This window comes from Triturus cristatus, chromosome 12 (genome assembly GCF_964204655.1).
Source record: "Triturus cristatus chromosome 12, aTriCri1.1, whole genome shotgun sequence".
Taxonomy (NCBI): Eukaryota; Metazoa; Chordata; class Amphibia; order Caudata; family Salamandridae; genus Triturus; species Triturus cristatus.
This window is the reverse complement of record NC_140595.1, coordinates 573,226,755-573,245,055: the sequence shown is the minus strand read 5'-3', so window position 1 is coordinate 573,245,055 and position 18,301 is coordinate 573,226,755. Positions and strand designations below refer to the sequence as shown.

At 42.0% G+C, this 18,301-nt stretch overlaps 1 protein-coding gene across 1 annotated transcript in view; it reads left to right on the top strand.

The window, feature by feature from the left end:
* Positions 1-18,301, top strand: part of LONP2 (lon peptidase 2, peroxisomal) — an 860,677-nt gene that overhangs the window by 257,180 nt on the left and 585,196 nt on the right. The window lies entirely within an intron of this gene.

The following is an 18,301-nucleotide window of genomic DNA, read 5'->3' as shown; positions in this document are numbered from 1 at the left end:
CTTCCTGAATAAAGTTGTCTCAATTTGATCATTTTCAATGTAAACAGATATATCAAGGAAGTCTATTCTATGGCGGCTGGTATTGCACGTAAAGGAGAGACCAATGTTGTTATTGTTGAGACTATTGAAATATGACATGAAATCTTTTTTATCTCCGTTCCAAATTAAAAACAGATCGTCAATGTATCTTGTCCATAAAATGATTTTCTCAAGTGCTGTATTGTTCTGTGGTCCCCATGCTACTTCCTTCTCCCACCATCCCATTGTGAGGTTAGCGTAATTGGGCGAGAAGGAAATGCCCATGGCACAGCCACATAATTGGTGATACAGTTGATGATTGAACAAGAATATATTGTTTTTCAGACATATTTCAATCATGGTCAATAGCATGGCTGAATGTTCTAGTTCATGTATGCTTTTTTGGCGTAAAAAATAGGCACAGGCATTCAGGCCAATCGAATGTTCTATGGAAGTATACAGTGATACTACATCTATCGTCACCATTAGATAGTTGGGGTTCCATGAAGTGTTGGCCAAAATCCGTAGGAAGTCACTAGTGTCTTGGATGTATGAAGACAAATTTCTTACCAGGGGTGCCAGATATCGATCGATGTACATGGAAATGTTCTCATATATTGAGTCGCAAGAGGATACGATTGGTCTACCTGGTGGTTTGATCAATGTTTTGTGTATCTTTGGCAGAAAATATATCGTTGGTATCGTTGGGTTTTCTTTGAATAAGAATTTCTTTTCCTCAAGGTTGAGTAAATTCTGTTCATGCCATTCATTTAAGTTCTTTTCGATCTCCTGGAGCATTTTAAACATGGGGTTATTAGTTAGCTTGGCATATTTCTCAGTGTCATTTAATTGGCGATAAGCCTCTTCTACGTAATCCACAGTGTTAAGTATTACGATGTTGCCGCCTTTATCAGCCGGTTTTATGATTATGTTAGAGTTGTTTGCCAAATTTTGAATAGCTTGACTTTCGTTTTTTGATACATTTTCCCTGATTTTATTGTTCCTGGTTTTCTTAAGTTTGTCAATTTCACTCGTAATTATTTCGGAGAAAGAGTCAATTTTGTTGCCTGGTGACAACTGTGGGCTAAATTTCGATTTTTGTTTCAAACCACTAGGTTCATGTTGTTGAGTATCAATCTCAAGTAGTTTCAGTGTTTCTAAGTCTGTAGTTTGTTGATTTTCCGTATCATTTGCTAAATCATATAGACTCAACAGGTGTGGTATTTCCTCAATTGTGAGTCGGTGTTCTTCGATCGATTCCGTGCTCTCAGCCCCTACATGTGGAGTGTTCGATTTTCTTGATGCGTGTATTTTTGCAAGTTTCAGTTTGCGTACATATTTGTATATGTCGATTTTGGTGGTAGTGTAGTCGAAGTGTTTTTCAGGACAGAAAGACAGGCCTTTGTTGAGGATTTTGTGTTCGGTTTCCGTTAGTCTATGGTCTGATAAGTTCACTATTAAATTGTCGATAGCTAGTTCTTCTTGGTGCGATTTCTGAGACCATACCTTTTTCCGTTTGGATCTCCGGGTTTTCCTGAGGCTTCGGAAGACTTTGAATTGCCTCTTCCATACCCTCTGCCTCGTCCTCTGCCCCTGCCTCTTCCCCGCGTCCGGAACAGGTTCTGGTCCAGGTTGACGAGGCGCATTTCCTCTAAAAAAGTGGTGTTGGTAAGTTGAGTAGTACTGGAGGCTCTTTCACTTTCACTACCACTAATGTCTGATTCTGTATCAACATCGCTTGGAGCTTTTGAAAGAAGTGTTGTACGATTCAGTTTCATTGTATCAAATCTCTTTGCAAATGTTAGAATCCTGCCACATTTATAATCGGCCTCATCGCGAGCAAACTTTCTCTTTTTTCTTTGTTCTATTTCATCTTCATACTTCTCTAGACGTTCTTCCATTTCTTTTCTTAGTTTGTTAGTGTCCTCTTTGTTATTCACACCGATTTTGGCTTCCAGTTCTTGGATTTGGGTATGTATTTCCTCCAGGTCTTTTTCAGCATATTTTATAAGGATGCGCATCATATTTTGACTGCATGCAGTGTTATTCGCCCCCCATTCTTCAAGCATATCAGTTCTTGTATCCGGGTGGGTGGGCATTGTGAAAATCCTTAGTCCGCGTGGGATTCGATTGATTTCGAGATATTTTTGGAGCGCAAGTGCCTCCCAGCTTTTGCTGATTTCACGCTTATACTGTTTTTCGACTGATGCAAACAGTTGTTTCAGTGTTGGATTGGCATCATTGCGTGTGGTGTTGTCCCCATCAGTTGGGGCATCGTCGTTCCCGGCGGGTTGAAGAAAGGTGGCTACTTTGATAGCGCGTTTGGCTTTACGCTCCTCCATCTTGTGCAAGTTTTGCAATTGTAATCCACAATGGTTCAATCCCTATGACCGTCGTCCACTTGGCCAAGTTGGATTTATTTGTAAAAAATATGTAAATTTCGGTATGATGCGGGTTGTCTCGAAGGTGATAACTCTCTCAAGGTTCCTACTTAGTGAAGGTTGATTCCGACTCGGCGCTCTGATTCCACGCGCAGTTGTCGGATTATGCACATTAACACTTTCAAGTCGCTTCGACGGACATTGTACGTTTGTAGAAAACGGGTTGCTAATCACTTACCCGATACGAAAGCTCCCGTAGAGACGGCGCTCTCTGCCCCGCCCTGCGGCGTTTTCAACGGGTTTTCCAGTGTGAAGCAGTGTATTGGTCTCCGTCGGGCGCCTCCGATTTCAAAACGGAGATAAAAAAGATTTCATGTCATATTTCAATAGTCTCAACAATAACAACATTGGTCTCTCCTTTACGTGCAATACCAGCCGCCATAGAATAGACTTCCTTGATATATCTGTTTACATTGAAAATGATCAAATTGAGACAACTTTATTCAGGAAGCAAACAGCCACTAATAGTATCCTACATGCAGATAGCTTTCATCCTAAAGCTCTACTCAGAAGCATTCCGTATGGCGAGTTTATCCGCATGAAAAGAAACTGTTCAAAAGAGGCTGATGCGAGGGATAAAATTTCTGAATGTACCAAGAGACTTCAAAAGCGTGGCTACAGGAGAAGAGACTTAGATCAATGTATGAAACGAGTTCAAACCAAGAGTAGAACAGACATTCTGGTCAAGAAACACTCAGAATCGGATCAATCAATCACCGAACATCAATCGGCCCCTCGGTTGATACTCACGTACAGCAAAGAATCATATAAAATTCGACAAATCATACAAAAGTACTGGTCGATTTTACAACAGGATCAAGACTTGATGCCGATTATCGGAAATCAACCATCAATTGCATATAAAAAGGTCCAATCCATTCGAGACCTTACTACCAAGAGTCACTTCCAAGGCATCAAACCTACGCAATCCAACTGGCTCACGCAGCAACAAGTAGGGTTTAGAAAATGCAACAGTTGCAAAGCCTGCAAAATTGGGAAAAACATGAAGACACTTACTGACCCAGAAGGCAAAACTATTTACATCAAACATAAAATAACTTGTACCACCAAATTTGTCATCTATGCAATTCAATGCGACTGTGGGATCCTCTACATAGGTAGCACTATCTGCATGCTAAAAAAACGCATTTTGGAACATGTCAGAGCGGTCAAAAACAAAGACCTTTCCTATGCTACCGCAAAACACATGCTAGCATGCCAGCAGGGTAATTGGATGAATATGTCATTCTTTGCAATTGATTCTATCGAAACCAATGAGAGACTGGGCGACCGTCAGAAAAAATTGAGACAACTTGAATCAAAATACATCATTCGACTTCGAACTAAACACCCGAGAGGGATGAACTTGGACGAGGAACTTTATGTACACCTCTAGTAGGACTGCACCACTAGGGTGTGTAGTTTACGTACCCATCTTTGCAAATTCCTTTCCCTATTTTTGTGCAAACATTCATTGATTTAGTAGATTTCTGCATAACTTTTAAAAAATTTGAAGTATACTCAGGGAATCGTAACTGGCCACTAATGCCGGTTCATTGAGAAATCTGTGGTGAAATTGTTAAAATGTTGCCACTGTGTATGTTCTAGATTCAGGCTACTACAGAACCGGAACATTCAGGCTGTATACTACTTACTCAGTTTACGTTGGGGAATCTACTCTTATTCAATCAATTGTTGTAATAATTGACAACTGTCCAAATGCTTTATTGGTGCTTCGGGAAATTGAATTAATTGATTTTTTCTGTTACCTGGTGTTCACCATGAAACTTTATTTATGTTAAAAAAACTCACAAAATGTAAAAACTACAGCTCCCAGAAGTCCATGGGGGGTATTTTGTTGCACAGGAAATGCTTTAAATTGCAACAGAGGGTACTCTGTTAAAGAATAAAATATCTGCAAGGTTCCTGAGTGCGAGTGTCATTTGCTGTAAAATTGACTCTTGGCCGCTGGCTTGGCCCAACACTCGCACCCGCTGCTGAGCGATCCGAATCCAAGCCGCATTGCAGTATATATATATATATATATATATATATATATATATATATTTTTTATCTACTGGCGGTCGCCAGTAGATAGTTATAGTTACAACCTAGTTTCCATAGGAAATCTCAAAATTCTATTTTGAATAACTTTGGCGCCGGTTGACGAATCCTCGCGAAATTTTCAAAACTAATGGGGCGCTCCGTTCAGCTCCTACCCTGAAAGTCTCGGGGTGATTCGTCAAGTGGGGGCCGAGAAAAAAGGGGGGTCCCAAAACGCGTTTTCCCCATGCATTTTTCCATAGGACCTTTAGACACAGCTACAGCCAGAACGGCTGAACAGAATTACTTGAAATTTGGCAAAGAGGTAGTCCTCAGGTCAGGCATGTGCCTTTTGCATATATGGTGTAAATCCGTTCAGTAGTTCCTGAGAAAATCAAAAGTAAAATCATATACATATCTGGGCGGAGCCTAACCACACATCTCATTGTGAGATCTGATTGGCTGTCAGCACTTCATCCAAGAAGTGTTGGCAGCCATCTTGGGACCAATATACATGATTGCACCTCATTAAAAAGCATTGCAGTTAATAGAAGGTTTTAAGACTTTAGTTACATTATAAATCATTTGTTGATGGTACCATATTCATTTTAGGAACTGTAGTATGTTCTAAGGTGATTTTACCATGTGAAAAAGCCTTCCTTCTGCTGGGATATCATGAATCATGTTTTAGAGAAAACTATTTTCACATGCTTTTCCCACAGAGGTTTGGAAGGTGATCTATAAGCTAAACTGAGAGCATATTTTCTGTAAATTCACATTATCTTTCTCAGTCATGTGAGAATGAAGTCTGACATTCTCAGTAAAACATGTACATCCAACAAGGGCAGAGACTGTCAGTTGATTCCTTTGTGTTCTACTGCAGCTTCCCAGAGTGTTCCAAAGAACAACTAGAGCGCTAACAGTCTTACTTATGACAAAGGTATGGCACACCTGAAGCCATCTTTATTGGAATAAAGTGGTAACATTTAAAACATTTAATTTAAAAAGGAACAAAATGAGAGGGTTCATTTTGCCATAGAATGTATGATTAGTGCTGCAGAAAGAAAAATTAGGGCACATTTTGAGTGACTTCTCAAATCCTCTTCTATTTCATTAAAGAATTCTGACATGCAGACTGAAACATGCACTTTCAATACCAGCAGCAGACTTCCCTGGTGAGCAGTAGCTTTACTACAGTGATCTAATGAGCAACTAGAGTGCTAACATTCTGAATTTATGGCAAATGTGTGACACATCTGAATGCCTTCTTCATTGAATCAAAGTAAAAAACTGACAGTATGCCTACTGTGGAGACTGCAGTAAATGAGGAAATTAGGAAACTTCATAACAAGTCTCCCAAGATGGCCACCAGAGACAAAAGAGCCCAAATGTAGCACAAATATCACCGAGATGTAGCCCAAGTATAGCCCAATGACAGAAATCCCAGAGTGTTTTAAAGAACAACTAGAGCGCTAACAGTCTTACTTATGACAAAGGTATGGCACACCTGCAGCCATCTTGATTGGAATAAAGTGGTAACATTTAAAACATTTAATTTGCAAAGGAACAAAATGAGGGGGTTCATTTTGCCATAGAAATTATGACTAGTGCTGCAGAAAGAAAACTTAGGGCACATTTTGACTTCTCAAATCCTCTTCTATTTCATTAACCCCTTCCATGCGGGGCGGATTCCCCCGCGGTGCTGACTGCTGCTTGCGCGGGCGTGGTCATGACGGAACGGTTCCGTCATGAGCACAGCTCAACCGACGCTCATGACGTAACCGTTCCGTCATGAGCGTTGAAGGGGTTAAAAAGTTCTGACATGTAGACTGAAACATGCACTTTGAATACCAGCAGCAGACTTCCCTGGTGAGCAGTAGCTTTACTACAGTGATCTAATGAGGAACTAGAGTGCTACCATTCAGAATTTATGGCAAATGTGTCACGTCTGAATGCCTTCTTGATGGAACCAAAGTAAACAAGCATTGAAAATGCAATAGGTCTCGCCCTCGTTTAAGTTAAAGCAATTCTGTTTGTAATTAGGTGGCTTTTTAGCTTTGCTTTTATTAGTGTTTTTCAAAATTCCATGTAAATAACATGCATATCTGTATATGTATGCATGCATTTATATTTGTATTTATATAGATATGCAGATTATATATATGTTTATATATGTATGTAAATACATATATATACACATACATATATATATAAATGCATATATGTGCATATGTGTGCGTGTAGAGAGAGGTAGAGAGGTAGAGACGTAGAGAGGTAGAGGTAGAGAGTAGTAGAGAGAGAGGTAGAGAAAGGTAGAGAGGTAGAGAGTAGAGGATGAGTAATAGAGAGTAGTAGAGAGAGTAGTAGAGAGAGTAGTAGAGAGTAGTAGAGAGAGTAGCAGAGAGTGAGTAGGAGAGAGTAGTAGTGAGTAGTAGAGAGTGAGTAGTAAAGAGTAGTAGTGAGTGAGAAGTAGAGAGTAGTAGAGGGAGTAGTAGTAGAGGGAGTAGTAGTAGAGGGAGTAGTTGAGAGTGAGTATTAGAGAGTAGTAGAGAGTGAGTAGTGGAGACTGAGTAGCAGAGAGAGAGTAGTAGAGAATGAGTAGTAGAGAATGAGTAGTAGAGAATGAGTAGTAGAGTGAGTAGTAGAGAGTAGTAGAGAGAGAGTAGTAGAGAGAGAGTAGTAGAGAGAGAGTAGTAGAGAGAGAGTAGTAGAGAGAGTGAGTAGTAGAGAGTAGTAGAGAGAGTAGTAGAGAGTAGTACAGAGTGAGTAGTAGAGCGTGATTAGTAGAGAGTAGTGAAGTAGAGAGTGAGTAGTATAGAGTAGTAGAGAGTGAGTAGTAGACTGAGTAGTAGGGAGTAGTAGAGAGTGAGTAGTAGAGTGAGTAGTAGAGAGTGTGTAGTAGAGAGAGAGTAGTAGAGAGTGAGTAGTAGAGTGAGTAGTAGAGAGAGTAGTAGAGAGAGTAGTAGAGAGTAGTAGAGTAGTAGAGAGTGAGTAGCAGAGAGAGTAGTAGAGAGTAGTAGAGTGAGTAGTAGAGAGTGAGTAGTAGAGAGAGAGAGAGAGTAGTAGAGTGAGTGGTAGAGAGTAGTAGAGTGAGTAGTTGAGAGTGAGTAGTAGAGGGAGTAGTAGAGAGGGAGTAGTAGAGAGGGAGTAGTAGAGAGGGAGTAGTAGAGAGTGAGTGGTAGAGAGTGAGTGGTAGAGAGTAGTAGAGAGTAGTAGAGATTGAGTAGTAGAGAGTGAGTAGTAGAGAGTAGTAGAGAGTAGTAGAAAGTGAGTAGTAGAAAGTAGTAGCGAGTGAGTAGTAGAGAGTGAGTAGTTTAATTTAAAAGGAACACAATGAGGAGGTTCATTTTGCCATAGAAATTATGATTAGTGAGGAAAAAAGAAAAATTAGGGCACATTTTGAGTGACTTATCAAATCCTCTTCTATTTCATTAAAAAATTCTGACATGCAGACTGAAACATGCACTTTCAATACCAGCAGCAGACTTCCCTGGTGAGCAGTAGCTTTACTACAGTGATCTAATGAGCAACTAGAGTGCTACCATTCAGAATTTATGGAAAATGTGGGACACATCTGAATGCCTTCTTGATGGAATCAAAGTAAACAAGCATTGAAAATGCAATAGGTTTCGCCCTCGTTTAAGTTAAAGCAATTCTGTTTGTAATTAGGTGGCTTTTTAGCTTTGCTTGTATTAGAGATTTTCAAACTTTCATGTACATACCATGCATATGTATGCATATATGTATGTTTGCATGAATTTATATTTATATAGATATGCAGATTATATTCATATGTTTATATATTCACTGAAAAAACCATAGGTTTCACACACGTTATAGTTACGAATTAGCATTTAAAAAACCTTGCAAATTCACTTAAAAAACCATAGGTTTCACACATGTTATAGTTAGCTGGACATTTCACTCGTAAAAAAACAATGAAATTCCCCCGTTATAGTTAGTGCAGGCAACTATAACTCACGCGACCGCAATCCTCTGCTGATGACGTCAGATATTACATCACTGTATTTAGACACTTATTTACCCATGTCTTCTTCCATTAATCTTTAGCTATACATATATTACAAATATTTATTTTTCATAAAGACACATATGTCATCAGTGATGTAATATCTGACGTCATCAGCAGAGGATTGCGGTCGCGTGAGTTATAGCTGCTTGCACTAACTATAACGGGGGAATTTCATTGGTTTTTTACGAGTGAAATGTCCAGCTAACTATAACATGTGTGAAACCTATGGTTTTTTAAGTGAATATATATATATATATATTCACTGAAAAAACCATAGGTTTCACACATGTTATAGTTAGCTGGACATTTTACTGATAAAAAACCAATGAAATTCCCCCGTTATAGTTACTGCAGGCAACTATAACTCACGCGACCGCAATCCTCTGCTGATGCTAATACTGTATTTAGACACTTATTTGCCCATGTCTTCTTCCATTAAATTTTAGCTTTACATATATTACAAATATTTTTTTTTCATAAAGACACATATGTCATCAGCAGAAGATTGCGGTCGCGTGAGTTATAGTTGCCTGCAGTAACTATAACGGGGGAATTTCATTGGTTTTTTATCAGTAAAATGTCCAGCTAACTATAACATGTGTGAAACCTATGGTTTTTTCAGTGAATTCGCAAGGTTTTTTAAATGCTAAGTTACTTTACGCCATTCGTGGCGTGCGCGCCCAGTTAACGCAGTTCGTTCCGTGCGCGCACGGTGCGCTTCGCGCACCGTGCGCGCACGGTGAGCACACGGTGCGCTTCGCGCACCGCGCGCCCACTTTACGCAGTTAGTTGCACCATTTGCACACGGGGTGGGGAGAATGTGGATAAATTTTTTTTTTTTTACAATTTTTTACCGTAAGCGTAATCGGCGATTTTCCGAAAAAAAAATTTTTTTTTTTTTTGGGCTTGGGGGTGGTTTGGGGACCCCTGTATCAATGCTGGGTGGTTAGGATCTCATGAAACTGCCTCTTTACACATTTTTGGGGTTCGTTTTTGCTGCCCAACTCAGGAAGCGAGAGAGAAAATGGCGGCCGCCGCTTCCTGGTTTCGACCGATTCGAATGTTTACTAAGATCTAAGAGCCAATCAGAATCGCGCTCGCGCACGCCACTGTACGCGTACGGTAAGCTTACGGTAAGCGCACCGTAAGCTGCCACAGATATATATATTGATTTAAAGGCTATTTTCTCAGAATCTACTCAACAGATTTACACCAAACCTACAAAAGGCACTTCCTTGACCTGGGGACTACCTCTCTGCCAAATTTCATTAAATTCTGTTCAGCCGTTCGGGCTGTAGCCCTGTCTAAAGGTCCTATGGAAAAATGCATGGGAAAAACGCGTTTTGGGACCCCCCTTTTATCTCAGCCCCCGCTTGACGAATCCCCCCGAGACTTTCAGGGTAGGAGCGGAGCGTAGCGCCCCACCTATTTTGAAAAATTCGCGAGGATTCGTCGACCGGCGCCAAAGTTATTCAAAATAGAATGTTGCGGATTTCCTATGGAAACGTGGTCCTAACTATAACTACCTACTGGCGACCGCCAGTAGGTAATAAATATATATATATATATATATATATATATATATATATATATATATATATATATATATATATATATATATATATATATATATATATATATATATATATATATATATATATATATATATATATATATCCACAAACTCCTCGTAAGCTTTTTCAATCCTTCCAACAAAAAGGAGCGTAGACCACATCAAATCAGCGATAAAGTGCGTTTATTTTCCCCTCAGTGCAGCGATGTAACAGCCATTACGCGTTTCAGCCCCGGAGGGCCTTGATCACATGATATATATATATGTGTTGTCGGTGCTAGTGCAAATCTGACATCTGTCAAATAGCCAAAAAAAAACAATTTTGTAATAAATAAGATGGAATGTTTGGGGTTGTAAACTCATATGTGATGTGGAGTCTTAAATATTAGGTCTGCATTTTTTTCTATGTGAGATAGTGGCAGAGCTTCCTAAATTCATTCTAGGATTTCACATGCAGATTTAACGTCTTGAGGTTTGCGGGGTGAAACATGGTCCTCCAAGGGGGCTGTTTCTAACCAGAAGATGCATGCTAAAAGAGGGAGAGTAAAAATCCCGGACCCGGGTTACATGTGGTAGGACTGTAATGGCGCCTAACACAGCAGATGTTATGCTTAACAGTACAATGTGGAAAATGTATTTTGTCTCCCTGAATCCTCAAGACAAACGACCAGGCTGCGTTTAAAAATGAATACTTAAAACAGAGGGCGCTGACAGACTGAGTTAATAATATTCACTTGAAATTTCCTGCTTCCCCTTACCGCCTTTGCAGTTTTATCTGTGTTGTTAGAAACGAACTTCGCACTGTTTTGTACACACGTCGATGCCCTTAGCAACAACAAACAAGCGCAGCTTAAGCAAACCACGCGTTACTCTTGCCGACAGGACTCCCATTTGCTTCAAAATGAAACCATCCATTCAGTGTAAATGGGTTTAAAAAGAAAATGAAAACCCACGTGGTGTTGTGAGCTTTCTGTGAACTGTACATGTGATATTCAGTTAAGGGCAAACCACTTTCTCCTTAAAGAATTGTGTTGAAACACATTCTCCTGCTGATTAGTACAGCCCAGGCAGCCCCCGAGCAAGCTGTGTTTGATGGGCAGTGAGCAGATGACCTACTTCTGGAGGGCATTTTCTCGCCATGCTGCCCCTGTTCTTTCCTGATTGAGAGTGCCCCTCCCGGGGGTGCCTAGTGCTTTCAAGTCCTAATGTCCACTGATACCAGCATGCAGTTTTGTAATCTGTAGGATGGCACACAAAGGATGGCTCCACTTAAGCAATGTTGTGGGTCTCACTGTCCAGGAATACGTGTGGAGATGGCTCGGCTCCAGCGATATCCAATCAACAAAAACATTATTGAACGTACCAATAATGGTATCAATTAGAATGGAAATGGTTGTTCTTATACCAACATCTTACCATATTCCTAAAGGATTGTTAGTGGAATTTAGTTAAAACCCAACTATAATCGCTTTTCCACCCTCAAAGGCAGGCTCGTAGGGGTGATTGGATCAGTGATGCTTGTGTTGCAAACCCCATGTGTATCAGGTTGCTTCATGTCTCCTAGCTATGTAATCATCTTGTTTTGATGTGTGAGCAGCCCTGAATGACGCTGTGAACTTGAAAGACTTCTGTCCTTGTCTCTCACTAAGTGTCGATTCCTTAGATTTGTAGATTGATGCTGCACGTAAAGAAAAATGTCCAGACAGTGTGGCAAAGAAGGCATTTAATCTGCTGCAGTCCAAGCCCTAGTGATGTTATACATAGAGCAGCATGTTTACCTGAATTTCAGTTGTTAGCGCGCAAGACTTAACCAACCATGTAATAAAACGCGTTGACTTTTACAAAACATTGTAGTTCACCATAGGTCTTTGCCGCGCATTGTTCATGGTAACCACTGTTGTGTGTGTATATATATTTTCACTACACAAAAAAAAGGTTAAAGTAATGTCATAGTTACGTGTATATGTCAGTGACAACAGTAACGCTTTGAACTAAAAAAAACACAAAGTCACCAGTTATAATTAGCAGAGCGAACTATAACTTTCACCATGCACAGTTTATTACCTCACATATTACATCACTCCTGACATGTTCTGTGACATCGTTTATGACATTACTGATGACATTTCATATGACATCAGTGATCGTATCACTGATGACATCATCCAATGAGTGTGCTGATTTGTTTTATATTTCACATAGTGGCGGGTAAGTATCACATTACTTTTCTACATAATTTTGTACAGCCTGTCTCAAGCTAATGGATGTAACTGTTTACAAAACACAGTGCTTCTAATTCACCATAGGTGTGTAGAGGTATTGCATACCTTATCTATCTTTGTATTGAAGAGAAACTGTGTGTGGGTGACAATTGAAGATTTGTGTTCATTATTTTCCACAAACAGAAATATTTTTGGTACTGCAGAAGAAGTTTCCAGCAGGGCAAATATTCTACGTATTACATACTAAGGGGCTTACTACGATGTCAGTTGGAGTTGCTTCTGACCGTCGCGGTCTCGGGACCGACCGACCTCCGGTCTGCAGTTCCGACCACCTGCTTATGATCCGACCAAACACTGTTAGGTCGCATACTCCCATTTCTCTGTGGGAGCTTGTTTTACGGCCATAAACCGGCCACAATACAGGCTCCCCTAAAGAAATGGGTGTGTGTGTTTAACCCTGCACCCTGTGGCAGGCACCCCATGGTGCCTGCCACACAGTGCAGGGATTTACAGGGGGGCACCCAAGGTACTCCCTTGGCCACCAACTGTAGGCCGCGGAGGCAAGGGGGCCCTGCTTGGAGCCTCCAAAGTCACTTTCCGACAGCCTTTCTGTGTCGGAAAGGCTGTCAGAAACCTACATCCTAATCCCGACTGTGAAAACGCCGTCCATAGGGGATTACAGTGTGGGTCCAACAGGCCGGAAGATTCCAAGAGTCGGTCGGAACAGCGTCGGAATGACCGGCCGGTTTACGTTCTGCCCACCGACATCGTAATTCGGCGGTCGGACCGCAAATCGCCCGTGTCGGTAGGAAAGCCTCCGACCGCGGACACAAAGCTTCCGACTAGATTTCAGAGGCTTTCCGACCAACATCGTAATTGACCCCTAAGTTTTGTAAACAGCCTTGAGTTATTAGACCGAATAGCCTGAGCATGACAATTTTAACTTAACATAGGAGACTTTGTCCTCCAGGTATTAAGTTAAGCTATGTTCATGTGCTTCTTTTGCTCCAGAAGATGGGCTCTCTCTAACGCTTTCACCACAGTTTGGAGGATGCAGGTAGTATAATCTTTAGCACCTTCAGGCACTGGTTATTTTAAGCAAATAGTGTTTTTTTTGCCAAGTGTTGCATAGTGTGTACACTGTTAGTAGATACGTTTTAATACTCTAGTGTTTTTTTTCTCATGAATGTTTCATGGTCTGCAAACAGTCTGTTACTGGTTAAATTCTCTACCTAGCGTGAATACGTTTTACAATACCCACATCTCAACTTACATTAACTTAATTTCTCAATGTAGGTTCGGTGACTGCCAGGTCCATTTGGAACTGACCCTCAGTATTATGAGGAACTTTGCTTTCTGTAAACAGTTGTATACCGATTGAACACCGCATGCAATGAGGGTTTCCCATATATCTGTAGTTGATTGTTAATGTGAACTACGCTACAAGTGAAATGTATGGTAAGGGGTCAATGTGTCACATAACCCATGCTATTTACACCTAAGGGAGTTGTATCTGTGATGGCATTAATGATGCTTCATATTCTTCTGTGTTCTTTTGTACTTGCATTCAGAGCTCTAATGCTATACCCATTTATAGAACAGTGTGTTCAAAAGCAGCTTGGATGATGTGATCAGTGATGCCATCAATGTAATTTGAGATGTCATCAGTGATGTCATAAATTATAACATAGAGCATGTCATCAGTGATGTAATATGTGAGGTCATAAGCAGTGCATAGTGGGGGCGCATAACTGTGGAATTTCTGTTTTTGTTGTTGTTCAAAATGTTAATGTTTTAATTGACATATGACATATTCACCTAACTACAATGATAACTTTTTTGGGGTTTGTTCAGTGAATTTCTTGGGTTTTATTATACATAAAGTAATATTTAATTACAATACATAAATGCAACCCGAAGTCCTGCACGATTAAAGGGTTGGCTGCAGTGTTTGGCTTGAGGCCAGGCCCTGCAGCCAACCCTCCACACGCAGCTAACCCCACGCAGCTTTGTGCAGAGAGGGGGGTTGGCCACAAGACCTGTCCTGCGGCCAGGTCCTGTGGCCACCCCACATAAAGGCAGCCAATCCAACCTGCGTAATGCAGGGCCTTCAGACGTGCACGGCGAGACATTGGCCCCAAATTCCACAGCTACCCCATTGCGGATTCTCCATGTAGCACTTTAGAGCATTTTATGTCAAGGTCACTTGCTCACCCACACAAGTGAGGTACCATTTTTATCGGGAGACTTTGGGGAATGCCTTTTGGTGGAAAATGTGTCTCTGCAGATTTCACAAGTTTTCCTCACAGAAATGTGCGGAAAATGTGTGTTTTTTGGCAACATTCTAGGTTTGCAGGGTATTTTGAGTAAGAAAATTGTGTGTGATGCATGGGCAGCACACCACCCTCGTCTCCCTCAGGTATCTGTTTTTCAGAACTGTAAGCCTAATCGAGCCCAAAAAGTGCAGCCGTTCACCATATCAAGTGGGACGATATTGGGAGTTAGTCACATTTTCCTGGCCCATATGTAAAAACAACATCCAAAAGAATCAAATGTCCTCCTGCTTGCCATTGGAATGGGATGCTTTAGTCCGCAGGGGAGCAGAAAGACTATTAAGGTTTTAGGTGTGACGGTGGGCCTGATCTTGGGATAGGAAAGACCCACCCCATTATTTTATTAAAAAATATATATTTCTGCCCAAATATTTCACCCCCGTCATCGACCCCCCCCCCCCCCCCCCCGGAGCAGAAAGACTGTTGCTCTATTTACTTGGGATGGGGCATAGCTGTGTCCATACTGGGCAGCCCCTACATCTATATTTAAAAAAAGAAAGGAGGCAGATGGCGATTACCCCCATCTACCCCCACCCGCGTTCAGAAAAACTGTTATCTTATTTAGTTGGGGTGGGGTCAAGGCCATGCCCATGGTGGACAGCCCCACCTTTATATTTAAATTCCCTGGGATCAGGGGTAATTAGCCCCATCTGCCCAAACAGGTGGACATAATGACTGTTTACACATTTACGTGGGGGTGGCGGCATAGCCATGCCCATGCTGGGCAGCCCCCACCCCTATATTTAAAAAAAGAAAAAAATTCTTGTCTATTTAAAAAATATATATATCCCTGGCTTCTAGTGGGGTTTCTGCCCTCGGGGTGGGGTCATTACCCCATCTGCCCCCCAGGGGTCAGAAAGACTGTTAACTCATTTATTTATTTATTTGAAGTTTTGTATAGCGCGAACATGACCCGTTAGGGTATCAGAGCGCTTTACAAGGAAAGATACGTTACGTACATGAAGGCATGGTCAAAGTATAGGGATGGGAGATAGGGAAAAGTCACTAGTGGGACAACGTCATGGATATATACAAGAGTCAATACAGTTCCAAAATCAGCAATGACTTGAGTACAATAGGGCACAAGGAAGAGATGTATACAATAAATGGTACGGATCCAAGTACAGGATGGCGTGGGCAGAATACAAGGATGGGGGTTAGGAAAATGGCAAACGTAGGACAAAGCTGTGGATATATACAAGTGTCAATACAGTTCCAGAATCAGCGGGTGGTTTGATTACAATAGGACGTAAAAGATATGTACAAAGATCAGGGCGCATTGGAAGGAGTGAGAGTTGTTACAAGGAGCAGGTCAAGCGAGCGTTATTGGAGGAATTTTCTCATTAAGAAGGTTTTAGCTTCTTTTTTGAAGAGCGCCAGGGAAGGTATTCTTCTGATGGAGGAAGGAAGCGATTTCCAGATTCTTGCTGCAGCTTCAGAGAATGATCAATTGTATGTTTTTACCTTGCGGAAGCGGGGTGGCTGGAGCACACGGACTCTGGTGGATCGAGAGTTTCTGGATCTCCCAGATAGCACGATGTTCTGGGCGAGATATGCTGGGGAGTTCGTGTACAAGGCTTTGTGAGTGATACAGGCCAGCTTGAGTTGAATTTTGCCTTCAAGGGAAGCCAGTTCAAGGCCTTATGGTGTGGTGAGATATGGTCAAATATTTTTGAACCGGATAGGAGTCTGGCTGCTGCGTTGAGGCAAGCTTTTAGGGGGGCAGTGAAAGTCTTAGGCAGGCCTAATAGTGTGGAGCAGCTATATTCGATTTTGGAGATAACTAATACCTGCACAGCGGTTTGTAGGTCGGCAGTTTCAAGGAATGGTTTTAGTTTTCTCAAGTAGCTCAGATTGAATCTAGCAGTTTTGGCCATCGCGTTGATTTGTTCAATCATATTCAGGTTGAGGTCCAAAATGATCCCAAGGGATTTGGCAGAATCCACAATGATAGGGGTGCAGTTGAGTGCTGTGATGGAGTTTGTCCATGCCAGGATGTCAGCAGATTTTTTTTGGGGGGGGGAGATGAGAAGAAACTCAGTTTTTTGGCATTCAGTTTGAGCTGGTTGTTGGCAAGCCAATGGACAGTCTGCTTCAGGGCATCATTTAGATGGGTGATCTCCTCAAGAGAGGAGATTTTAATGTAGATCTGGGTATCGTCTGCATACGTGTGGAAGGAGATGTTGGCCGAGTGGAGAATTTCAGCGAAAGGTTCGAGGTGGAGATCGAAGAGGGTAGGGGACAGAGTGGAGCCTTGCGGGACACCGATGGAGATCGGGGAGGGAGCAGATAGGTTGTTGTTGACAAGGAATCTCTGTGTGTGGTTCTGGTGGAAGGAACCAAACCATTTGATGATGGTACCTCCTAAGCCCATCCTGTGTTCGAGGCGTTCAAGGAGTTTCTCGTATTTGACCGTGTCTAATGCCGAGGAGAGATCCAGAAGGATCAGAAGACAGGTTTTGCCTTGGTCAAGGGCTAGGAGAGCATCATCAACGATGTGAAGAATATTAGTTTCACTGCTGTGCCCAGGCCTGAACCCAGATTGGAATTCGTTGAGTAGATTGAAATTGGCAATGTAGCGCCTTTTGTGTGGGTAGGCAAGGTGCAGTCCTTGGGTGAGTGATTGATTAGCAAGGAAAACTTGGACAGAGTTGACCTGGGAGTTATTGGGGTAATTCCAATGCATGTTAAAGTCACTGAGGAAAATGTCATTGGAGTGAGGCGAGACCTTAGCAGTGATGATTTCCATGAGGAGGTCCGAGAAAGTGTCGTTCTTGCCTGGTGGGTGGTAGAAGATGTGCAGTTTGCATAGCTGAGAAGTGGTACTACTAATGGAGAGGGCAAGATATTCACAAGAATCCAAAGGTTCAGCGTGGAGTTCTGTGACGAGGAGGTCTGAGCGGTAGATGCAAGCAATGCCTCCCCCTTCTTAATTTGTCTGTCAAGTCTGGCGATGTAATAGTTGGGAGATGATGATTCATTGAACCACGACTCGGTTAGGATAGCTACATCGGTGTTGTGGTTAAGGATGAGGGCGGCGATGTCTGAGGCGTGCCTCGCAGCTGACCGGCAGTTAAGAAGGAGGCTGGAGAGTGGGGCATCGGAACGAATGTTGTAAGAAGGGGAAGTTAAGGGAACTTTTGTTAAGTTGTTACCGTTTACCCCTCTGTTACGGAGGGATGATGATCTGGTTGTGTTGATTGCAAAAGTGGGAATCAGGCAGTCAACTCAGGCAGTCAACTCAGTGTGGGAGGGTATGCTCAGACGTGAGTCCCTTGCTCATTGCACCATCAGGATTCAGGCAAGCCGGGCCGACGAAGGCTGTGATGCCAGAAACCGGTCCCCAGAAGCTTTTTTCCTTCCCAGTAGAAGAATTGGCTTGGTAGTTTGGTTTGCCCTGTTCCCATCATGCACTGGGACAGGTACAGACTAATTTGCATGTATCCAGGTTCTGAGCTGGGATGGTGCAGTGAGCTAAAAAACGGTGATGGAGTAAAACCATGATCTCTTGACTTGGTAAGAGTGTTCTGCATCATTCAGAAACTCTGTCCATCACCACCCCCTTTTTCCCAAATCGAATTTATCCACACTCAGTGTGGGGGGGTATGCTCAGACGTGAGTCCCTTGCTCATTGCACC